Source organism: Grus americana, chromosome 2 (genome assembly GCF_028858705.1).
Source record: "Grus americana isolate bGruAme1 chromosome 2, bGruAme1.mat, whole genome shotgun sequence".
Taxonomy (NCBI): domain Eukaryota; kingdom Metazoa; phylum Chordata; class Aves; order Gruiformes; family Gruidae; genus Grus; species Grus americana.
The window spans coordinates 101,871,882-101,895,910 of NC_072853.1; the positions used below are offsets into that span (position 1 = coordinate 101,871,882).

The 24,029-nt window shown below is 40.8% G+C and overlaps 1 long non-coding RNA gene across 3 annotated transcripts; it reads right to left on the bottom strand.

The window, feature by feature from the left end:
- Positions 1 to 1,742: 1,742 nt before the first annotated feature.
- LOC129203741 (uncharacterized) lies at positions 1,743 to 15,161 on the bottom strand. 3 transcript variants are annotated; one of them, XR_008576134.1, is made up of 3 exons: positions 13,992 to 14,120; positions 5,204 to 5,382; positions 1,743 to 1,883 (listed from the first exon to the last, which is right to left on the bottom strand). It is a non-coding gene; the product is annotated as an uncharacterized LOC129203741 (long non-coding RNA). The 3 variants fall into 3 exon arrangements; XR_008576133.1 differs by lacking the exons at positions 1,743 to 1,883; positions 13,992 to 14,120 and adding exons at positions 4,393 to 4,465; positions 15,073 to 15,161; XR_008576132.1 differs by lacking the exon at positions 1,743 to 1,883 and adding an exon at positions 4,393 to 4,465.
- Between the last annotated feature and the right edge of the window lie 8,868 nt (positions 15,162 to 24,029).

The following is a 24,029-nucleotide window of genomic DNA, read 5'->3' on the forward strand; positions in this document are numbered from 1 at the left end:
GAAAAATGTCTTGAAACTTGAGATATGTAAAATAGAGAAAGATTACTGTCAAATAACTGTTTAATGGAAAGCATCAGTCATATCTGAGGTGATCTGCAATGAGCTGTGTGATGATTAAAATAAAAGAGTAAATCTAAACTACTCAGTGCTCATTTTATCATCTATGTCTTAATACATCACTGGTTAAATATGCATGGTGACTCTGAGATGACCAGCTGCGTAGGACCTGTGTCTCACCTCTCCAAAACAAAGCCATGGCACTTCACTTCCAACACACTAGAAAACAACTCATTCATCATTGCCATTGGGGCTGTAGTTACCTGACATTTTCCTGCTAGGCAGAACAGGGGATTTTGTCAGGAGCTATTTGCTTGCTCACTGCTGCTGCATAGCATTGTTGTTCTTCTTTGGTTGGGATGCTGTGCTCAGCACATAACAACCAGCACACGGGGTACATGAGAACAGAAGCAGGAGAGGTTTCAAGATGGAAAAGCAAATCTGTACCAGCAATAAACATGAAACTAGCAATGTTAGCTCAGCCAGGGGGAAAAAAAAAAAAAAAGAAAAAAAAAAGAAAAAAGAAAGAGATTGCAAGAGTCAGAATGAAGCAGCAGATTGCACCTTTGCAATGGGTTGACGGTTCATATTCATGTTCTGATTTTTCTTTTTGTCTTTTCCCCAGGAAAGAGGATGTCAGGGCATAGAATTGCAAGCAGTGTTGAACAACCAGAAAATTATGATAGAGTTGTACTTTTTCCATTTCCATATTCTTTTTTGGGACTGGCAAAATGTGCTTCATTTTAGACACATATCTGAAACGAACTGCAGAATGTAATACAAACAATGGATTGATAAAGTAGGAATAAAAGTGAAAGGATGGGAAAGACATGTGGGTTAGAAAACGCACTACAGAGTCAGGTAAGTATGCTATTAGCACTCCTGATCTGGGTATGTGTCCAACAAAGTTTCTGATGTGCTGTTGTTTTGATAAGCAGAACATAGTAGGTTTGGGTTAAGAAAAAGCCACATCAGCCAAAGGAAAATGTCAGGTCCAGCATTTGTAAACTTGGCCTAAAACTGAACATCACTTGAGGAATGAACCTCTTATGGTTTTCATTAGATCAACATATACATGATCCAACATGGAAGCACTTATCCCAAGTCCTAGAACGGCAACACAGATCTAACAGTCCCCACAGGGGAAGTGCAGAACCCAGAATCACCAGCAAGGGCTTCCCCAGAACAGCCTCACTTCCCATTCCTTCTAACTATAAAAATATATCAACTGCCTCCTAAAAAATTAATGAACAACTGGCCTCTGGTATAAAATTAACATCAAGTCATGCACATGCCCATCTCTGTAGGCTACATGTATTTTTCCCATAAGCATAAACTCGAGAATTAGAGAAGAATCTAAATTTTGCTCTCCCCTTTCTCCATACTAATAAATAGTGCCTCCATTTAAATCTCTTCACCCTTTTCCCAAGAGATTTCACAAACTAACTAGCATTATGCTAAACCAGCCGATACAGAATGAAGTATTCACACAATACATTTCTCACCCAGGACCTCACAAGAGAATTGAGTTGAACATCACAAGAGAGTTTAGTTCTCCCAAGAAAATCCGACAAGATTCTAATGCTGGTGCTGCATCCAGGAGCACATGGTTGCTAACAGGTAAGCAAGCAGCCTTTTATTTTATAAAATGGTAACATAAAACAGATGCTTAATGTTGTGCTTACTTGACTTTAGCTTGCCACATGTACAGAAAGCATGCTCTTCACACATGCCATCTGCAAGCATCCATCTTTCATGTTCTCACTGAAGAAATTTCACCACGGTGAGCTGCTGAACGTTGCACCAGTGGTGGAAAGTGCTCAGCACTGCACATAATATAGGGAAAAAGAAAGAACTTTAGGAGAAAGCTTTACTGCTAATCAACAACTTAGAAACCCTAGTTTTCTATGCTAAATAGAGAAGACAAAATAGAGAAGACAAGAATATTTCATATGTATCTAAGCCCTACAGAATCAAAAATTCTTCAGAAAATTCCTTCATCACAGAAGAAATTAGTCTCATGTGGGACACCCCCTCACACCCCCATTCAAAATGACATCCTGGAGAATTAATCACACCTCCCCTCAAGAGACCACTCACCCATCCAGCCCAGGCTCCGTGCGCCAGTCCCAGTGACCAGGAGGGGCACAGTAATAAAGCTGCTTTCAGGATGGCAGGAGGAAGGAATTAAAGAAACTTTTCGTTTGGCTGGAGTTGTGTTTTGCACATCCAGAATTTAGGATAGAAAATTATCCAGAATCAAGACCATTTGGCACCATAAGGAGGGTAGTACAGACCCTCAGCAGAGGCTGAGCCAAGAGTCTTGTGCAACCCATTGCTGCCTTAAGCAGAGTCACAGTTAAACACTACTTGGTCTGAAACTTTGTGTCAAAACAGGTAACGCTGGTTTTGAATAAACAAATTCCATCTTAAAACACAAAAGTTATCAAATAAATTCTCAAAAAAAAGGAAAAAATTAACATGCCTTGCCACTGCGCCCAGACAACTGGCTATTTCTAGGTTTTGTATGCATAAACAATAACTGTACGTGCAAGGATTTGGATATGGAACTGTAGGAACTCCCTTTGGAAATTTAGCTGAATGTTAACATAAATGTTGACGTATATTTTTAGGGTTTTTAGACAACGTAAATGTTTCTTTTATGTTTTTGAGGACATCGAGTATAGTTTGCATGATTTTCTATCAGCTTAGCATTTTCAAAACCAGAATCCAAACAAAAGAAAGTCCTGAATGTAAGTTAACTCTGAATATAAAAAGACATAAACATAACCAGGAAAAAATCCCAGGCTGCAGGACACAATTTTTCTGCAATCTGAGCCTCTTTTTCTAAACTGTTCTTTAGCAAAATGAAGCTCATTTTTCTTTTGTTTGCACAGATACTTCTTTTTCCTTTCCTGTGAAATATAAGTCATTAAATTATGCTCTTCTGATTCAGCAGGTCTCTCTGTTGAACTCTAGGAGCAATATTCCCATCCAGTGACTTACTTGTATCATCTTTAATATTGATAGAGGTAAAAACGGAGAGGAAAAGCTTTCTTAGCTACAGTGCTAATATTTAGCACTGAATTCACTTGGTAGCAACATGGCTTTAGCCTGGGCTGCCGAGCAAGCAATAAACCCCTTAAATGGCTCAGGGACCACTGGGGCCAGCGCTGTGAAGAATTCATGAAGCAGGGCCTGCAAAGGCCAGTACCTTGATATTATTTTCAACGCCTGGAGCTTTCTATCTGCATCCAGCCGAGTCTCTTTTGTAATCCTTGACATTGATCCATCCTCAAGAGCACAGCCGTGGGCGAAGAGTTTGAGCTGGAGGTCAAAGGCAGAGCCAAAAATCACTGCCTCTCTCTCTGAGGCGGCTGGGCTGATGCTTTCTGCCCGTTTGACTCAGCAGAGCGACCCACTGCCGGTTGGTTTGGGAAGCAGAGCTGCTCTCCCTCTTGCAGCTCACACCCAGTGGAGGAAGCAGAGGGGAACAGGTGGGGAGGTGACATGGAAAACTAAACAACGACGCTTCATGGAGCCTTGCTAATAAAAGACCAAGAGCACCCTCTGATATAGAGATGGGTTCTGCCAATATATTCAGCACATGATGATAAAATCAATTTCTTTCCCCATTTTCTACCTCCCTTTATTTATTTTTTTGCATACAGGACTTGCCAGGACCCCTTACTGTGCTTCATTTCCATTACTCTTTCCAGTCTAGTTGCTTTAGTACCAAGAAGATTTCTTTACTTTTTTTTTTCCCCCCCAGTAATGTAGTCTAGGGTATATTTATTCTTTCACGCTTGATAGTAATTTTCTGCAGTCTCCTCTGGCCTCTGTGGCCATTTACAATGATTAGCAGTTTGCAAGAGGTAATGAGTTTCTATCTTTTCCTTCTCCCTCTCTCTTTTTCCCCTCTCTGCTCCATTTTCTGGCACAGCCTTTCAGTTATTCAAAATAAACAGACAACTGCATAATTAAGAACCTTAATGCCAACAAGAAAATATAATTGAGCCTTCTAAATACTAAGGAAAGAGAGGGAGAGCTTGATAAGTATTGCTACATTTTCTTTCAAGTCATGGGGTTGGGATTTTTTTTTTCTCCCCCACTTAATTTCTGTTTAGGAACAAAAGATTTTTGTGTTTGCAAGAAAGAGGAGATGAGTGATTTTAGATTTGCATTTTCTCTTCACTAGAGCCTGGCATTTTATTGAAAATAAATAAAAAAAAAGGTTTCCATCTTACAAATGAAAGCATCTGTTTAAGTAAAAAGCCACTTGAGAAAGAAATCATAAAAAATTATTATTATTTTTCCAAAGCAGGACTGAAATATCCAGAGGTCAGTAGAAAATGGCTAGCACTCATTTAAAGGTGTCCCTTTCATTTTTCTGAAGCCTTCATTTAAGCTGTGGGTAAAAAAAACCACATTAAATGATTTGTCCTCATTTCACACAAAATATCTTGACTCTCAAAAAACTGCAGAAGTCTTTTAAATATATCCATTTTCATGAAGCCTCTTTATCAAAGTTTCTTCACCATATGCAAAGCCACAGTCATTATCATTTTTTATTACACCGGTACTAAGAGACAGTAGCCAAGACCAACTTCCCTGTGCCGGACGTGTGGCACCGGAGCAGGCTGAGGGGACTTGATGTGATTGCTCCTGTACCCCAAGAGACAGCCAAGACTGCGCTGGGATCAAACTTCTTCCATTTCTTGCGACGCCTCATCTTTTGGGGCAAGTGAGAGACAGAAACTAAGAAAGCCTGACTCTGTGGTCTAGCTAACAGTAGAGCCTCTGTTTTGGGGGGATACCTGGTTTCTGGTCCCAGATGAAGAATTTGCTTATGCATTTTTGCATTGGAGCCACTGAAAAAAGGACCAAACAGCTGAGGAGTGCACAGCAAGGCTTAGGGTCCCACTCACCCACTTCTACTCCAGTGCAGAGACCCAAGAAAAATGAGATTTGTTTTGTGGGGAAAAAAATATCTTTTTTTCTCAATAACCCAGTATTTCCTTAAAATTCATTTTCAGTAAGCTGTACTGATTTCACATTGTATCTGATATTGCAGCCTTTCCCTTTTTCTTGTTGAGAAAATAGTATTTGAAAAGATCCTATGATCATTTGTACGTAACTACTTTACCTTTCAGCTGAAGTCCAGCCAAGGACAGCTAGAGAAGGTCCTCTGTCCTGCTGCTCCTCAAAAAGCCCGAGTGAACCAGAAGACATGTTGAAGTTCTGTGCGACAGCCGTGCTTGGTGATGGCTAAGGGTTAGCCCACGTCCAAGGTCGGTGCCAACCAGCGGTGCAGATTCATCCAGCCTATTTTAGGAACAAATGTTTATCTCTCTAGACACAAGTCATGCTCTGGCCTCAGGGCCAGGGAACAAATTCTGATCTATTTTATTTACTAGTAAAATGTAGCTAGGGAGATCATTGTCCTAAGACAATCTAGTCAGCCTCAGCATACTTTATTATTAATTATTATAATTACCTGCCACTTGCCTTAATAGAAGACCAACTTTGAGAGGATTTTTTTCAATAACAAAGTACATGGAATTTCACCCAACAGGAACATTAACATGGGGGCTCCCACACAAGCTGCTTTTGTTTTACAGAGCACATGGCCAGTGCAGCTCCAGTGTTGCTTTCTCCACTGTTTATTTCTCCCTCAGTTCAATCTCGTCCTCTACATTTTCCAGTTGTCATACTGAAGTATTTTGGCAGAATTCACAAGCCTATCAAGGTTTGGCCTGGCTTGTGTCACTTTACCACGCTTACACGCCTGTATACGCTCTAGCATTACAATAACAGAAACTTAACACACTGTCAATAAACCCTATTGTTTTTACCAATGTGCAAGCCTATTATCATTAGCCTTAACTTCACAGACGGTGTACACGTTCTGCCTTATACAGCATGATTTTTCCATTCTCCCGCTGATTTATCTCAATATTTTATTTTAAACTCTTTGTAGCTGTATATAGGCCAAACTCGGATACCTCAGCTGCTCACACAGAAACAATCTACTCAGTCCCAACTGTGAGCCCAGTCAGTCAAACTGCGCAAGAAACGGAAAATGAAAGTGGTTGTATATTTTTTCAGTGTGAGCCCCAGAGGGAAAGGAGCCCAATTTTCCCTCGCCAGGCTGCTGCTCAGGGGGCACGTTCCCGTGCTGAGCCCAGGCGGGGAGGTACGCGCAGCTGTGCGGGGAGCTGGTGCCTGACCCGGCATCACCAACGGGCAGATTCAAGGATCCTGCTGGTAGAAAGGGACCACGTGGATGGCCCGGTCTGTTCTCCCACCCTTGGCTAGAGAGCAGATTGGGTGAAAGGCTGAATTAGGCAGCATCACTTGTCCAAATGGCTGATTTCATTAACTGCCACAATCCCGTGCTTTCTGTTTCTTATGGTGTCACACCTTCGCTTCAGCTTTGCACCACACTATACTGTAATCTATCAATTAGACCTCTATTTCTCAAGAATCTTCTTCCCATTTTGGTATTTTGGAGCATGATTAAATAGTTTCTTTTAGTTTCTTTCTATTTTCTTGTACAAAGGCAACTTTGTTTTCACTTTTTGGTATTCCTTTGGTTTCTAAGAGTTGAGTTAGCTCTTGTACATCCAACATCACACACGGGCATGATGTTCAACTGGTACTTTTTTTTAAGACCTTCTCAGAGGCATTGTTTTCAGAGATATTAATTAATTTCAAATTTGATAATTCATAAACAATGCTAGCAATGATTGGGTGCATTTATTTTCTGGACTGAACTGAAGTAGCGATGAACTAGAATTTTCATAGTGCCTGGTTTTGTGTTACCACCATGATATAAAACAATGTTAAAAAAGGTTCATTCTGCAACGTGCCAAGTGCTCCAATATCTTTGCACATGAATATCCAGAAAAGGAGAAGAAATAATGCTGTCATTTAAATAACTTCCAGTTAGGAGTTTAGCACCTTGGAAAAAAAAAAAAAAGAAAAAAAAAGATGCTTTCTTTTGAATTCTTTCCTGCCAAGCATGAGTAAAACAACAGGTCTCCATTCAGACTCTGGCTCATGGGTATTCATTAAAACAAATAAACAATGAAATGGTAAAGAAAGCATTACACAGCTTAAAGCCTAGTCTAGTATCAGATGAATAATAAATACATTAGTGTTGGCTGAGCAATGGCGAAATACAGTTCTACATACCAGGATATAACGAGCTCACTCAAGGAGCCTTGTGTATGCAAAGGGATTTTGAAGAAACATATCAAAATATAATTGAGAATTTGTTATTGCTAATCCTAAGGCTTTGAATTTCCATCCCCCAGCTTTCTTTTTCCTCTGGATTGTCCCAGCATACCCTGTGTTGCAGTAAATACATATAAGAGAGCCCAATACAGGCAAAAGAGGGAAATACAAAAAATAGTGCCTGGAGAGAAGTGCTAGAGCCAGCTACAACAATTGCCCAGTTGCCCTGCTAGGACGTGATGTGTTTAGGAGTGGTGAGATATTTTAGTAACAATTATTCTTTTTTTCTTTTATTTTTTTTTAAGCATTTTAAATGCTAAACCCTAGCCAACATATTTTAAACCTTACGGATGCCAAGTGACAAAATGTCTTCAGTCTTTTAGCACACATTCTTAGTAATCATAACAACATTTCTGTATTATTATAGGCAGTATTGGCAGTGTGTTCAATTGTGCATGGAATAAATAGCTCACATTAGCAGTTTGCCTTAAAATTCATGTGATGGTAGCAGCCAGCTTAATTAAGCGCATCTTTCTGGGAAATCAGTAATAATAGTAATGAATGAACCTGCTGCTGACCTGCAGCAGCAAGAAGCTGTTCAGAACATTTCTGAGTTTGAAACCAGGGAACACCTACAGCTGCCGGGATTGTAACTACGCCGTGACACTGCCATTGGGAAAGGCAGACAATACCACCAATATTCATCTTAGTTTGATAATTGTCCCTTTCTTCCTTACTGGCCACTATACATAATGTTTGGGTTGGGTTTTTTTTCCTGCAGGAGGAAGCCTCGGCCAATTTGTATATCTCCCATGATCTTCCACTGTTTTCCACTGTTGGGATTTTCAGCACAGCGTTTCAAACAGATGAGGGGCTGCCATGTGATTAGATGTCATCCACAAAAAACTATTTAAGAACAGTTTAGATATTACAGCCAGTTAACCAGAAGCAAGAAGCTTCCATTTGGTTTCACAAAACTTAATGTGTCTGTTCAGATGATACCAACCTAAAACATATCTAGGGCCAGGGAGAGCAAATACCTTCTGCAAGATAAGTGTCTCCAATTTTACAAAAATTACTTTTCAATTAAAAAACAAAACAAATAAGCTTTTCATTGGAAAATTCCCAACTAGCTCTAGCATTGACAGATTGTGACTTCTGAGAAAAAGCCAAAAACAAACACAAAGACATAGGGCCTGGAAAACTTGCCTTGCAAGGAAAAAATTGAAAAAGCTGAGGGCAAACATTTGACAAAGATGGAAAGACAAATAGATGTTTAAACATATTTGAACTGCATAAACATAAAGAATGGAGAAAATTTCTGTAGTTAGACACATGCTGTCATAGAATAGATTAAGGAGACTTACAGTCATAGGGTGGCCTCACAGGAGAGCAAGTCAGAGGCACAGAGTAGATTTTTATGGGTGACATCTATTTTACTAATAGTAGTAGAAAAATGGAAAAGATTAAAAGTGCACTACCTTAATGTTTAGGACTTAGAGCAGGAAACAGAAAACAAACTAGACAAATGGAAATACTAAAGAATATAGTTGATATTATATAGGAAAAATTACAGAATATCCTATGTCCACATTGGCAAGGACATGTGCTGAACAACCCAACAGGGCATCTTCTGATTCTTCATTTCTAGAACTGCCCAGAAATCAGAGTATAAAGAACCTGAATACCATGCATGGGTCACCATAGACACAGAGAAGGCATTGTTGGCAGGCAGTGAGTTATCATTGGAGATAATTATTTAAATAAACCCCATTGCATTCTTCAGATAAAGTTCTAGGAAAAGACACAGGCAACAGCTAAAACAAGAAACAGTAAACAAGAAAAGGAATGGGGTAGAATAAAGTGTTTCATGCCATGACCAGTCTCCTTCAGTAGCTTGAACTCTTGCAAAGGGCTCAGTCTGAAACAAAATATACAGCAAAGAGGAGAGACATGGAGGAAAACCTTTCTTTTCCCTTCTTTTTCTCCTCATGGATTAGCATGAGTGTTGCATCTCACCTAAGCCAAGCAAAGGAAGAACGGACAGACAAAAAGTATCTTGCACCCAAAGTCTCTGAGATGATGGTTGGTTATAGAAGACATCATCAGTTATAAGGGATAATCAGTAACAACTTCTATTTCCAAGGGAAAAAAGAATTTTACATTTAGCAATATTAAGGATATAATTAAGAATCCCAACCATCAGAAGTAATATTTCAGAGGAGGTGCTCTGTGTACTACTTTCCTGAATTCAGGTACCTTTTTTCTTCATCACAGGGTCAAAAGTTTAGCAAAGCTGGCTGTGCAAAGCTTGCCTGAAATCTTAAGTGGAAAAATTCTAGAAACCACAAATAATAATGAACCATAAAGTGCAGGACTGATACTACTATGTGTCTTTGCCCCAGATGGCCAGCAGCCAAATTTTGACTGAATTAAGACAAAGTCACTGGCTAAAGAAAAGTCTTTTACAATGTACATAAAACCATAAAGGATACTGAAGGCTCAAAGTCTCAAAATCAGGAACCTGAAGTTAGAATATTTCCAGTAGCCCAGAGAGAACATTCCTGGAATTTTCTTCAAAATGCTTGGAGCCTATAGCCCAGCAAACAAGTGAGGAATCCAAAAAGAGGTGAGGGACGAAATGGAGCAAAAGATACCGAGGTTCAGCTGAGTCTTCTGTAGGGTTGCTGAGCTACCTTGGGTGCTTGACTGCTGGTTTGATACAGTAGCAAGCTTCTCCATAACTGTGCCATGGAGATAAAACAGAAAAATAAATATTTCCATGCACTTATCATGTTAGCTTTGCTTCAGATTAGGTCTCTGAGTGTTATTGTTACAGGGCCAGACCACAATACTCACACAATCTATACATAATCTGGCTGCCCAGAGTTAAGAAAAAACAGATCTGGATTTCATTTTTGTCAGTCTTGAGAGAACTTCAAAAGTTTAAAAAGCAAAATAAAACTAACTAAACCCTCTTCACCTCCATACCCACCCCAAGGAGCTGTGGAAAGCAGGGGATTCTTGGGGAATTACACCAATAATCTGCTCTGCTCTGTTTCAGGGGTCCTTATCCAAGCCCTGGGGCCAGCAGCACAAGCAGTGCCTTGTTCTCAGCAGCAGTGCCTGAATTCTCCTGCCATGTGGTGACACTGGCTCAGGGGAAAAGAAAGGGGAGGGGGAAGGGGAGAAGCCCTGCCGTTTCCATCAGTCAGGCAGACAGCAAATTGAGGAAGGAGCAGAAGTTGTTTAGGACTGTCTAGCAAGTGACAACTGTTTGATTGGCAGAAAGCCACGATGAGCATGCTGTGCCTTTAAAATAGGTGTCTATCTGCAGCCCGGAATATATTCAAATCAGGTTGCATAAAAAGCTGTTCCAGCTACTTACAAGCTACTTGGAGTAATTAAAAACAGAGAGCTGCCTTTGTCTCTCAGAACCTGCACAGAATGAAAAACAAGTAGAACAAAACAAAAAAAGCAATTCCGAAGGTCAGTTCTAAGGTATTATCATCCTTTCCTGCATATTAAATTTACGTTTACATACACAGGGCTGTGCAAAGTCACCTCTCTGCAACTCTTGATGAGATGCGCTGCAGGAGGTGAGGGTCCTTCCAAATATAGGAGTACTTAGTCTACGTAATTTGGGTTATAAAATACATGCAGGGACGGATTAGCCAAGCTGCAAGCAGGCAGGGTCAGGAGTGGGCAGGCAAACTATTATGCTCCAGCCTCCTGCTCCTCTTGCCTTTTCTCTCATATTTGGCTGTGTTGGCCAAAAATATCATACACCCAGAGATCCAGTTTCCGAGTGCTCCTGGGGCACTTTAGCAGTGTGGGGCCCAAATACACAGGCACAAGGAACTGACAATAACTGGATGCTGCCTGCTACACACCATCGTATTACGATTTGCCCTGGGAACCTCTGAACGTACCCAAGGCACGGAGGTTGCGTCAACCGACCACAGTGCTCTGCAAAGGTGTGCACCTGCGGAAGACCATACATGAATTTTATGAAGGGTTTTCCATCCCAGTGTGCTCCGCTTGCAAATGCGCATCTTATTTTTACCTCAAGAGGGCAAAAGAGCAGTATTCTTTCCACAGAGGCAACACTCACCCTCAGATGTCTAAACAGTGAGGCTCTCAGCTGGCTACCATTGCTGTGCTTTACTTCCAGACCACGCCAAAAAGAACAGGAGAGAGGCTAAATGTATAGTTAGGTGATGGGATATTAACTTTGACACAATTTGGAAACATGGAAAGAACTACAGTACAATACATCAAAGAATATTAATATACACAATATACAATATATCAATACTATGTGTACATATGTCAGTACAATACATTGAATAATACTAATATAATGCTTATAGCAAGAACTCCACTAGCTTCTTCAGCAAAGTTAGCACACTAGGAGTTTTCCGCTGTCTGTGAATACATGCATAGAAAGTGCTACAGTCTATTCAATAGTAAATGAACTTCGCACCTTTGACAGAGAGCACTGTATGATATGCATTTGGTGATTTCTTCAGGGTGCTCAGTGTTGCAGGGCTTACCAAGCCCAGCAGCCTGATTGAGGCAAGGCTGCCACAGCTACATGCCCCCAGGTCCAGCCAGCAGCAAGGCTGGGCACGTGTTCCCAACAGGTGCACAGGCAAATACCCGTATACAATACATACATGCACGTGGCCGGCCACGCACACCAGCACAGACGCACTCAGCACTCACACAAGCACATGCAGCACCAACAGCCCCTTCCTGTTCCCCTCTGGCTGGCTGGGCTATTCCCATATCCCTCCTTTCTTGATCCCTCCCTTTCCCCACCTTTGGGACATCCCCTAAAAATCCCACACACTCTCTCATGTAATCCCAAAAGGCTCTTCCCTGCATCCCATAGTGAGTCCCATTCCCCTAGGGCAGCCTGTGGGGTGCTCCAGGGAGCCTGTCCACGTACTCATCTTCGCCATGGGGCTGAAGGCTCTCCTGGGACGGCCCTAGGAGCGGCCAGGGCGGGGGGTTATCCAGGTTCCCCAGCCTGCTCTGGTGCCTCTGCGGCTGGAGACGACACTTTCATCACACAAACTACCACTCCTGTTCCAACTGGCGCATCCTTTGTCATCAGTCCACACAAAACAATTAAATCAAACCCAGGCCATCTCTGATTTCTTCCTGGAAACACTAATAAATGCCTTTAATAGATACAATTAAACCAAGACAGACAACTGATTTATCATTTTTCAATTCCATCTATTAATAAACAGCAGAGGGCTAACCTAATACTCAGGTAAGGTGGCTATCTGTTCTTTGCAACTTTAGGTAAAATTCCTCCTAGCAAAATAGTCTGAACTGGAAAATGGGCTTAATCAAAATGGAAACTTTCTGTAATTAAGATGAAAAAGTTCTCTCTTGCTTTCATAATTCTCTCCCCTGGTGTTTCTCACTCCTCTGTTTGTCCAGGCAGAAGGCCTTCAATTCATTGACTTTTCAACCTTTCTTCCAATGTATTAGAAAAATACCTCCTCTCTTTCCACTATTTTATTCCAGGAAGTATTTTATTCTATAAAATTTCAGTTTATTTTATTCTATAAAAGAACATTATCTTATTCTAATGGAGTAAAATACAGTAGTTTTACCCACTGAAAACTTTTTTTTCAAAACTTGGGCATTTTTTTATTAAATATTTTTCCCCTAGCATGTCATATACTTCTAAAATTTTCATTTTTTACTGAAGTGTTTGCAAATACATACACCATTTCCAAGTGGCTCTATTTGTTTGCAACATATTCAAATATGATCAAAGCAATCTAAAAATTTCAAGGTAGTTTTTATTCCAAATACTTTTTAAAGGATGTTGGAAATTTCATAATAGAAATACAATTTTAAATTTGATTAGAAAAATACCCTCTCAAATGCACAGCGTTTTACTAATATTCTACTAGATTGTTTATTGTATATCCACAAATAGTGTCATTTATTTTGAGTGGCTTTATAACTTGTCAACAGCCAGCAAAATTACCTTTATTTGGTGACAAAGGCCGCTCATTTTATTAAATATGTTTTCAGAGCATGCCTAAGCCATTTATGAAAAAGGACAATTTTTATAATACAATATACAGTCCATGTTTGAAATAATCTGTAATGCTTGATAATATAACTGTCATGTCCTGTAAATGCATTGCAGATGACTTGCAAGACGTTTAAGTCACTGTACAATACTGACAGCATGGTTTTAAAGATGTCATTGACTCCTCATAACTTTTATACAAAATCCATAAGATTTCTTACCACCAAGGAAATAGGAACTAAACACAATGTCACAAGGTGTATATGGGAAGGAAACAGAGACTAGAAGAGGCCAGACAGGCTAAACAGCAAATTATATAATCTGAAATACTCAGACGATCATTATTGCTGAAAAGAAACATCTTATCTTCTATATTCATTCAGCTTATGTGGCCGTTGTGCTGTAAGGTATACATACCATGAGGTTACACAAACCTCATTTCACTTGCACAATGAGAAGCACTGCGTACATCACTGCAAGGATAGCAAGAAATAATTCAGAGCCCCTGAAGAAATTAAAAAATGCACACTGGAAAATGATCAGCTAATCTCTCAGAAGAGAAATAATCCAAAATATAAAAACACAGAGCAGAAGCATGGAAAAGAGCAAACGGAGCATGAGTTTACAATACCCCAAACTCAGAGGAGAGGCCAGCGCAGTTTAGATCTCCAGATACTGGACATCACGTCATGATCTTGATGAAGATCAATCTGCTGCAATATGCTGAGTGTGAAGCAATTCTCTAACAGAAATACATCAACTGACATATTGGAAAGAATTCTGATACAGGCAAGAAAAAAATGCAAGTAATTTTATCCACCAATCCGAACTCGTCTGCTCTCTCTATCCTGATGACCTATGGACCTCTCTCTCTGCTCCAGACTTGTCTCCTCCTTTACAGGCTAAAATCTGGGCCTGCCTCTCTGACATCTCCTCATGGGTGTCTAGCTGTCAGCTGAAGTTCAGGGTGGTTACAGTAGAGCTGCAATTCCTCCTCCCCACTTGGTTTCTCAATCTCTGTAGACAACGCCATTATTCTGCTTGTCACTCAGGCTTGCAGCATGGGTATCGTCTTCAGAGAGCAGTCTGAGTTGGCAGTTTCCGTCATTTTAAGCCAGCCTAAGTGTAACTCAATTTTCCTGGGTGACGTTTGAGATGGATCAGCTCCCCATCCCTGCTGGCAGCATGGCTCCATGAAAATTAATGAAATTGGGAGGAACATGCAGTGGGGCGTCCCTTTTGACGACAGCCTGTTCAGCCTCACAGCGATTATTACAGTCTGAGTCCCAGTGCTAACATCTGGATTTTTTTCTCCTCCCATGCAGCTGCAGAGTTGAAACTCCCCTCACGCCACGTCTAGCTCCTGTACTCTCCCTGAAAAATGCCTGACCTTGAACAATGTAATCTGGCACAGCTGAGCTCGCTCCAGAATGCTACTGCAAACACAACGCTCTGAAGCTGCTTTGACCACAGCTATCCATCCTTTACACCCTTCACGAGCTCCCTTCCTCTGTCATATCCAACATGGACTGCTTATTTGCACTTTCAGATGGTCCTGACTTTACAACCATCCTGCCAATCATGTCAGCCACTGTTCAAACATCCACTCTTTAGCTGGCTTAAACTTAACGTAACAATCAAAGGAAAAAGCTCCAGCTGCTTTTAACTGGAGTCTAGTCCCTGGCCTCTGGATTGATCCCATTATTCCCCACCTGAAAGCGTTGATGGAAAATGTACCCAGGAGTGTCTCCTGCTCCCTGCTTTGTTCATCTGAAGCTCCAGCAGGTAAAACGACTTCAGCCACAGTGCTTGTCCCTGCTTGCAAAGGACACTCCTCTCCCCTCAACACAAGCCTAACACACACACAGACTGTGAGTTAAACCGCGTGCCAGTCAATCTCATACCAATTGAAACCGTTTCTCAACAGTGCCGCAGACTTGTCTTTTCTAAGAGCTTAGAAGAGATGTCAACAGTTTTAAAAATAAACATAGTGGGTACAATATGAGTAGTGAATAGTGCACATTTTATCAGCTACTTGGTCATTAGCTGTTCCACCACAACCATAGGAAATATATGTCCACTCTGTTATTATAGGAAATCCACTCTCAGAGTGATCTCTTTCCTGCTAGAGCAAGTATACGTGATAAAAAGTCCAAGAATAATCACAAAGAGAGGAAAAGATTTTGAGATAGATACAATGAAAAAAAAAAGAAAGGAAGTAAACCTCATGCAGAATTATTTCTTAGGAAAAAATATGCATTGACCATACAATGTATTAGCCCATGGAATAATCTCTGGAGGGTATAGATGGAAATATCATCATTCAAGGTATTTGCATACAGACAGGACAAAGCACACCAAAACGTATAGTACAGCAAGAATAAATCTGCCTTGGCATAGGCATGAATCCTGTGCTCCTATTATAGGTAGACCAGTGATGCAACATTAAAATTAGAACTAAAAAACTTGAGCTCTGATTCAACACTTAATCTAGACTTAACAGGCCCCCCCCCGCCCCTTTCTGATTTCTGTGATTTTCACTTCTTTTAAATATGTTGGTGCAGCAAGAGTATTCAAAACACTGTGGAACAAAGATGGTGGAAGGTGGATCTAAAAAAGGAGGGAAATAGGAATGACTCCGCAAACATTGCATGTTCAGATGACAACCTGCACTTGATATCATCTCCAGGAACTGCAGTCCATCTACCTGCACATTTCACTGACTCACTTCAGCCTCCACCAGCCACTGTGCCACTCTTCCTGGTAGCATTCACTTCAGCTTTCTGCAAAACCTAGTTCCTATCAGGAATTCCCACCACGGTCTCCCAAGCAAGGCATGGGTCCAGCAACACTTTGTGTGTTCAGTTAGCGCACCTAGCTGTGCAGCAGAGGGTTAACCTCGTACCCCTGTCCTGTCCCAGGTGCTCTGTGCTTCACCAGGAGCACAAAACAGCCAGCTCAGCTGCAGAACTCCTCAACCTGCACATGCATGACTCGCAGCGACATAAAATCTTTCTTTTAGCCTCTACTGCAAGAGACATAACCAAAAAGAAGGACAATAGCCAGAGAGAGTCCACACCTTGGTAATACTACACCCCTCTGCAGGACATCAGCCTCCTGGGAGCCGTAGGTAATGAAGCATAAATGAGAGCTCAGAGGTTACTGCAAGGAGGCCAGGGACCAACATGGTTCCCAGTTGGCTCTGGGATTAGAGAGGCATAAAAGCTGTTTAAAGCAAACTCCTCTTCCCCACAGCGACATACAGCTGAGCACAGCTCCAGACAGTTTGGAAAGTAAGCCTTATGCTTTCAGGCTTGGATATATTCATTCAGATTTCAGGTTTTAGTAGACAACTTGGATTTATTTTTATATATGATTTTGTTTAAAAAAGACTTCATTATGAAAAGTAATTATACCCAGCAAACTGTATAAAATCAATTAAAACAAAGCAAGCTGAAAATTATCCTGAATGTTTTTCCCTTGTATTGGTTAGCAGAGATACTTGGCATGCTCGTAGTGGACAGGCCTATGAAGAAGAGAGCACCACCTTGCAAACAGTGAAGGAATATTTGATACTTCTACTCATGAAAATCAGCAAATTCACTATACAATCCTGACTGATCACCAGGTTTTCCAAATTACATTGAAAAATTCATACCATTCTCAAAGCAAAATTAAAAGCAAGAATTAAATCGAGCAAGGTCTATTTAAACACTGGGCAAAGGGATATGTTCCTGTTTGGTGTTGTAAATAAGCAGCTGAAAAGGTTCACCTTTTCTTTGCCAACAAGCTTTCAAGCCTCGAAATTTTAGGATGGAAATCATGTGTGAAAGATACAGGAAGAGAAATACTTGGGTAGGTGCCATCCATTTCGCAGATCCTTGATTTCTATGTAATATGGGAAAGAAATACGGCAGGAACTATCCTTGATGTCAGATGATGCAATCTTCTGACACAGGTGTGTGGGGAAAGCCAGGGTTTGGCTCCCAGATCGTACATACAGTCAGTGCTGGTATGATGTGCTGTGTGGTGATATAGCTGTTGCTCATCATTACTTCTCACCTGCCACTTAAAATCCATTTTGTTAAGTAATTCCTGGATCAGACACTTTATTCCTTAGCACGTGAGGACCTGCAGTTAACTCCTACTTACCCACAGCTGGATCCTCACTTACCAGCTGCAGGGGCACCTTCACCTGGTCACGTTTGCAGGTGTCAGTGCCACGTAAATGCAGGTAAACTGCTCACACATGAGCTCGGCTCTGCAGAGAGCACAGCAGCTTTGGTGCAGCATGGCACCAGAATAGAAAAACGCTGCTCAATGTCAGCTACGCTCACACAGAGCCAGTGCTGGTGTCTCTGCATTGCACCCCAAAGCAGAGGGAACAGGAAAGAGATTGCGCTGGGTGTGCACCTGGATGTAAATCCAGCTGGGCACATGAGATCCACGTTGATGCCACCAGGAGCGCTGTCTGCATACCCCAGCGTGCAGCATTTCCACACGACCCGTTTGCCTCGCTGCCGTGCCCAGCCAGGGTGATCTCTGTGCATTTGCATTGTGCCAAATCAAACGAGACCCCTCCAGAAGCTGGGACTTGCTGCAGACACACCTGAGGGGCTCTGTGGGAGCCAGCCCTGGTCTTTCATGACCTGAGCCAAGGACCTGGACCCAATGTGTATAGCTGCACCCACCCTGTCTCTTCACAGAGACGCTGAAGTGTCCCTACGCTAATCCCCAGTGAAGCCCAGTGGCACCGAAACGATCAGTGCTTCACACCCGCCAGGCAATCTCAGATCTCCACTGCCCCAGCAGAGAGCCCTCTCTGTTCTGTACCATTAAAATTGATGTAAATGTTGGATTAGAAGCCACGTTTTACAAGTGACAGATATTGATCTCATCCACAGCAATACAAAATCACTGATTGATGAGTAGCACAACACACACCAGTGCCTGCAGACTGCAGACATGGCATTTTTGACTGTTAGAGCTATGTCCTCCATCACGGAGCACCAAAGATTTTTTTTTTAACTAATGCAGGGAAATAATTCAGTATCAAATAATAAAAAACTCTTGTGCCAAACTTTTATAAAACAACTACTCAAAGTCCAGTTGGTGGAGTTTCTTCTTTTTTCTGCTGCCCTAGCTTATTTTTGCAAGTGGTTTTGCCATATAAACAGAAATCATCCTGAAAATTGGACTAGAAGTCTTCTAATCCCAAATCCTTTCAAGGATAAATGGGCTATTTCATGTTAGTTTAAATTAATTATTGCATATACATTATGTGAACCAAATTGCTTCAGAAAAGGAAGGAGAGGAAGTCTGTACTAGATTATGACAGATTAATTTCAGAGTAACTCCTTCAATTTCAATAAGAATAATTTACGCCACTATTACTAAGAGCAAAATATGTCACAATGTCTGGCAGCTAATGGAAACTCAGTAGCTCTGGCAGATGCAGTGCCCAGATTTCAGCTTTCTTTGTATGATCTTGTAGGGTTTTTTCCAGTGATTAAAGCAAGTACAGAGAGAATCCATCAATTTTCACCTCACTCTGGTTACTCTTAGGGATTATTACTTACTTTGAATGAAGTCCTTCCAAAGTCTCTTAAAGAAATATGAAGATTATAAGAGGTAATTTATTTTCAAGATTTTTTCTTTCTTAAAATTAGACTTTGAGCTAGTTTGCAGTCTGGCCACTCAGAAGAAAGTTAACACTGTCTATGTACATTAACCTCTCTTAAAAAGAGGTCATCTGGTTTATTGCTTATTTTTTCTCAATGAAAATCATTATTTATGTTAATAAAAGCTAATGCATTGTTCTGGAAAGGAAGGTGCATTATCCAGTATGAGATGAACATATAAACACGGTTAGTTTAATACTACTGAAAAAGTAATGGTAAGAGAAACACATGAAAGGAATAGCAAAAAAAAATGGAATTTAATAAAATGTTGATCAGGCCTTCCATCAGCAGTTTACTCACTGGCTTAAACTGTAAACCAATGTAGTAGGCGAGCAATAAAAACTGATCCTTGAAGGAACAGGAGCAGGTCTGTAAGAAGTTAAGAGCCTCCAAGCAAGAAGACTCAGGAAAGCTTCTACATGGTCAGGGGGCCTTGTCAGGCAAAAGCATTTTGGGGAAAAACATCTCACAGTACACCTTATGAGATGTGACTTGGATTGCTAAATAAGAATGCGATTTGGCTAAAGAGATCAAAATGGCTTTTCCTTCCATCTTCCACTGAGAAGAAATTACGTTAAATAGTATTAAGGAAAAAACCAACACCATACACAACCAAAAAAAAACCCAACAAAAAACCCAACCAAACCAAAAAAACCCCAAACAAAACAAAACAAAGCAAGACTGCACAAGTCATGACAATCAATAGGAACAACAGGTTATAAAGGGAGTAGAAACCTTTAAAACCAGGCAAAGAAATAATTGTGCTGGGAGTCACAGGGACTATTTATGTTTTCTTCAGTCACAGCTTACCTTTTATTATTGTTGATCCCAGCACACTGAAACTGTTCAGGTTTGGTACTTCAAAATATTAGAAAATATGACTGGCAGAGAATGAGAAGAGATGAAAACCAGGTCCTGGGGAACTTAAATCCAAGACAAAAAAAACCCACCTAGAATTGTTGTATTCATTAGATGTATTTACTTGGCTGATTTACAGGAAGATGCAGGGAAGAGGGAGAGCAGTTACACCAAGCCTAGGACTGACCACAATTAATGAGTTGTGACCAAGACAGACACAAGCAGTTTCACAGCAAACAGATTTCCATTGTTCATTAGAAGTTAGAAAACGCTGCTGCTTAGAAAAATACCAGCTGTATCCAAGAAACTGTCAGCTGCTGTTATCAATATTGCCTCTCAAGTCTTGACCCATTGCCCAGAAGTCCACTGGGTGACCTTGATCTCAATGGCTTGTGGTGTAAAGCAATATCTATAAATAATGCATTAAAAGTGTCCTTCCATGTTGGCAGACTCACATTTGTCAGGCATTTCCATACTATTCCAAGCCACTTTTTATGGTGTTCTCTTCATGTGCTATGCATTTTTCTTCAACTGCCTTAATATGGATTTATCCGTTTCTTAAATATATATTTTAATAGTGACTTGTCTCTTCATCAAACGTCGTCTGAAAAACAACAGTTGGTGAGTACAGTGGGGATAAAAAAAAAACACAACAGTTTAGGGATATCAGATAAAATGTTGGCAACTTTACTACTTTTTTTAATGGTGTTTATTGTGAGGGAGCAACTTGCATGCTAATGGCATTTTTCATGTAATCCGATGTTTCAAAGTGCTTTACGAAGCAGTTAGCTACGTTCATATGAATACAGAATATTATTATAGGCAATTAGGCATAAGTAGGGATGTGACTTAGTGCTAATCTCAATAACCATCTCTTTATCATCAGATCATCAAAAATAGGCATAGGAAGTGCCACAAGTGGGCAACCTCTGCTTCAGTGCAGGATCACTAGCCCCCTAACCCAGCTTTCTCATCCACTCAAATCTCCCAGCAATGAACACTCCACGCTCCTCCTTGGCACTCTACCTCTTTACGTAACCATTTCCACTGCTAAAGAGTTTTCCCAAGATCTAACATAAATCAAACTCCTCAACTTATTGAAGTCTGCTTTCTTGCAATTGATTTTCTTTAACCATCCTTTCCTAATTGCTGCCTTTCTCCTTCACATTCTCTGCAAGACTTTCTTATTAGAATCAAAATTGGTAGATCTCCCCATTAATTCCTTTGTTCCTCATCCATATAAAAAAAAGCTTATCCCAACACAGTCTGATAAAATTTTGGACAATCCCTACTGTCCAGCTGCAGTCCATTCCTGACAGGTAGTTAAAAATCTCTACTGATAGTCGGATATTGAATAATTTTGCTAGGTTAAATCCACATCCATCTGATCCTTCTGGTGTGATGGAAATTCCCTTGTTTTATTATACATTTACAGTAGAGACAACTACCCATGAAAAATATCCATGTTCCTTCCTGTTTTTTCCATGATCTTGAGACTATCAAGAGAACTATTTAACCTCACATCTTGGACTATTTTGGTGTAGGCATCCTTTTATTCACACCTTGTTTCCTTCTTTTCTGCCAGTCAGTCCTTCCTAAACAAACCCTGCCCTTCTGTTTTAATGCTCAGTTTTGTTTGTCTTTACTTAACTATGACTATGTACTGGGTCTTTGGGGTCCTCCTGTTTTTTCTCAAACTGCCTATGGCTTCCTGTGAGCTTGTGATGCCACCTCCACCTCCAAGCCCCACTTTCATGCCCTCCTACTTGTGAGATTAGCAGGTCTTGGATCAAAGCTGTCCCCCTCCTGCTCTGAGAAGTGCACCCCATCCCCATGCTTAACAACACCTCTGGCAGCCCCAGGCAGAGACCGGGGCAAAACAGTGTCCTTCAGCAGCACAAAGTGGCAAAGATGTCCCTTCACTTCACAAGCTGCATCAGCCTGCATACCTAATACAGGTACATATAAATTATATATTATATATATTATATATTATATATAAATATTTTCTGTAATTGCCTTTTATCCTAATCCTGAAGAATGCAAGAGAGTAAAATTGAGCCATGCTTGGCATATACTCAGAGCAACATCTTTCACAGGGCTGAGGGCCACAAAGAAAGAGGAACACAGGTCATCTTAAAGAAAATGCATCTCCAGCAAGCTCTCAAAGTTAAGCAACATGATTCTAGGGGAATTCAGCTTTTAGCGTTCAAATTAGTATCATACGTATGAGAAAGCACATTTGGAGCAGAGGTATCCTCAAAACCCTACGGCAGGGCTGTGCCTCAGAGGCATGCTCCAACAGGCAGCCTGGGGAAACCAGCAGTGCTGTGGTGTCCCTTTGGCTCCCGCAGCTGAGAGAGGCCCCAGAGGAGCTCTCAGAGTCAGCAGGAGCGGGAGATTCACATCAGGCACTTGCTGAGTCGTCATCTTCCTGCTCTTAATAGTGCTCTCTTATAGCTGTGTTTCCAAACTTGCAATCAGGAGCTTACTCCTTTGATGCACTTAATGTACTTTTTTTTTTTTTTTTGAACACTTTTCAGGTTTTGAGGAAGATTTCAAGTAATACTGTGAGCACAAGGCACATTTCTTTCCCAGACCCCCAAAAAAATCTTAATAATGCACTGTTACAGAAAAATCCCTTTGGTGCCTAGAAACCAAGACACATGTGGAGTACCTTAGCAGCTGGGATGTGTTTCCCACCAACCTGCTAAAGTCTTTTGAAGAGTAAGAGCATCAAGGGCCAAGACATGGAAAGAGTCATACCAGTGAGACACTAACCAGTGCCTTCTGGCAAAGGGCAAGTGGCAGAGACACAGTCCAGAACTGTAGGAATCCCCATGTTGTCACAATCTATAAACAAGAAGTTTTGGGAAAGTTTCCAGGATTCCTTGCCACTTTCATATCACCCACACAAGTTTCCAGGAGACACTTCTCTGCTTTTTCCAGTGCCTATCAACACACATGTGTCCCAGCTTCTTTGCCATGTGAAATTGTGAGAGTAATCACTCAGTCTTATACCCCATGGACTGTTTCGTGTAAGCGTGACATGAAACGCTATCTCAGCTGGTAAAATGTCATGTGGATTAAGCAAAGGGCAGCAGATAACCCATAAACTTCTACAAACACTTAGGACAATACTGGCTAACCAAGAGCTACTTCTGGGTGGGGAAGAAGATGGCCTCAAGATTAAGTCATCTGTACTTTTTTCAGATTTGTGTGCATTTTTGCAAGTGTTTAACCATCCTCTATAAGCATGATCTTTTGACAAGAGCAAATCTATTCATTGACTTTTCTAGGCTCTGCTTCCTACAAGAGAACAAAGGTCTTCATTGTATGATACAAGTGCATCTGTTGGTAGTAACCAGGACATCAGGTAGACATTGAGTCATAAAGTCATAATAAAACATGACATATTTATCAGCATAATTCTTAAGCTAATTATATCCTGGATAGAGCCATTTTACCTTGCATCATGAACAACAATCCCGACCTGCTGTCACACCATATCAGAGACAGGGATTTTTCCTAACCTTAAATACGTATTTATTCAACTAACATGCTTTAAACAAACACTTGTACAACCTGCTCCCACCAAAGAATCACACACATTCATTCGCACTGTCAGAGAATCTGAAAATATAGCAGATACTACAAAATTTCTCTTTGCTGAAATTTCTAATTCATAACCACTATGACAGTATTTTTAAACCATAAGTTAACACGGATACTGAAACAATTCACAAACTATGCTAAGTGTTTGGAATTAATCATAGAAAATTAAAATCAATGTTTCCAGCAACTTGACCTTCTTCACCTCACTAAAGTGTAATGACATACAAATGCAAGCACAGTTTTAGCTGTAAGACCACTGCTGTTTCACTACTAGTTATGCTTGCAGTAGAGACAGAGCCCATGGACTGAGAATGGTATGTAAAGTATATTTTATTTTCTAAAGCATAATGAACGAGAGCAAATACAGTTCTTTAGTTCTGACCTCTAAACAAGCACCGACACCAGTGAGTATCATGCACCTAGTCTTTTGAGGCCACAAATTATGTTCAGCTGAACAGTCTAATAGAGGACTTGGAGATTAGCGGTGTGTGCAAGAACTCACACATGTACACATG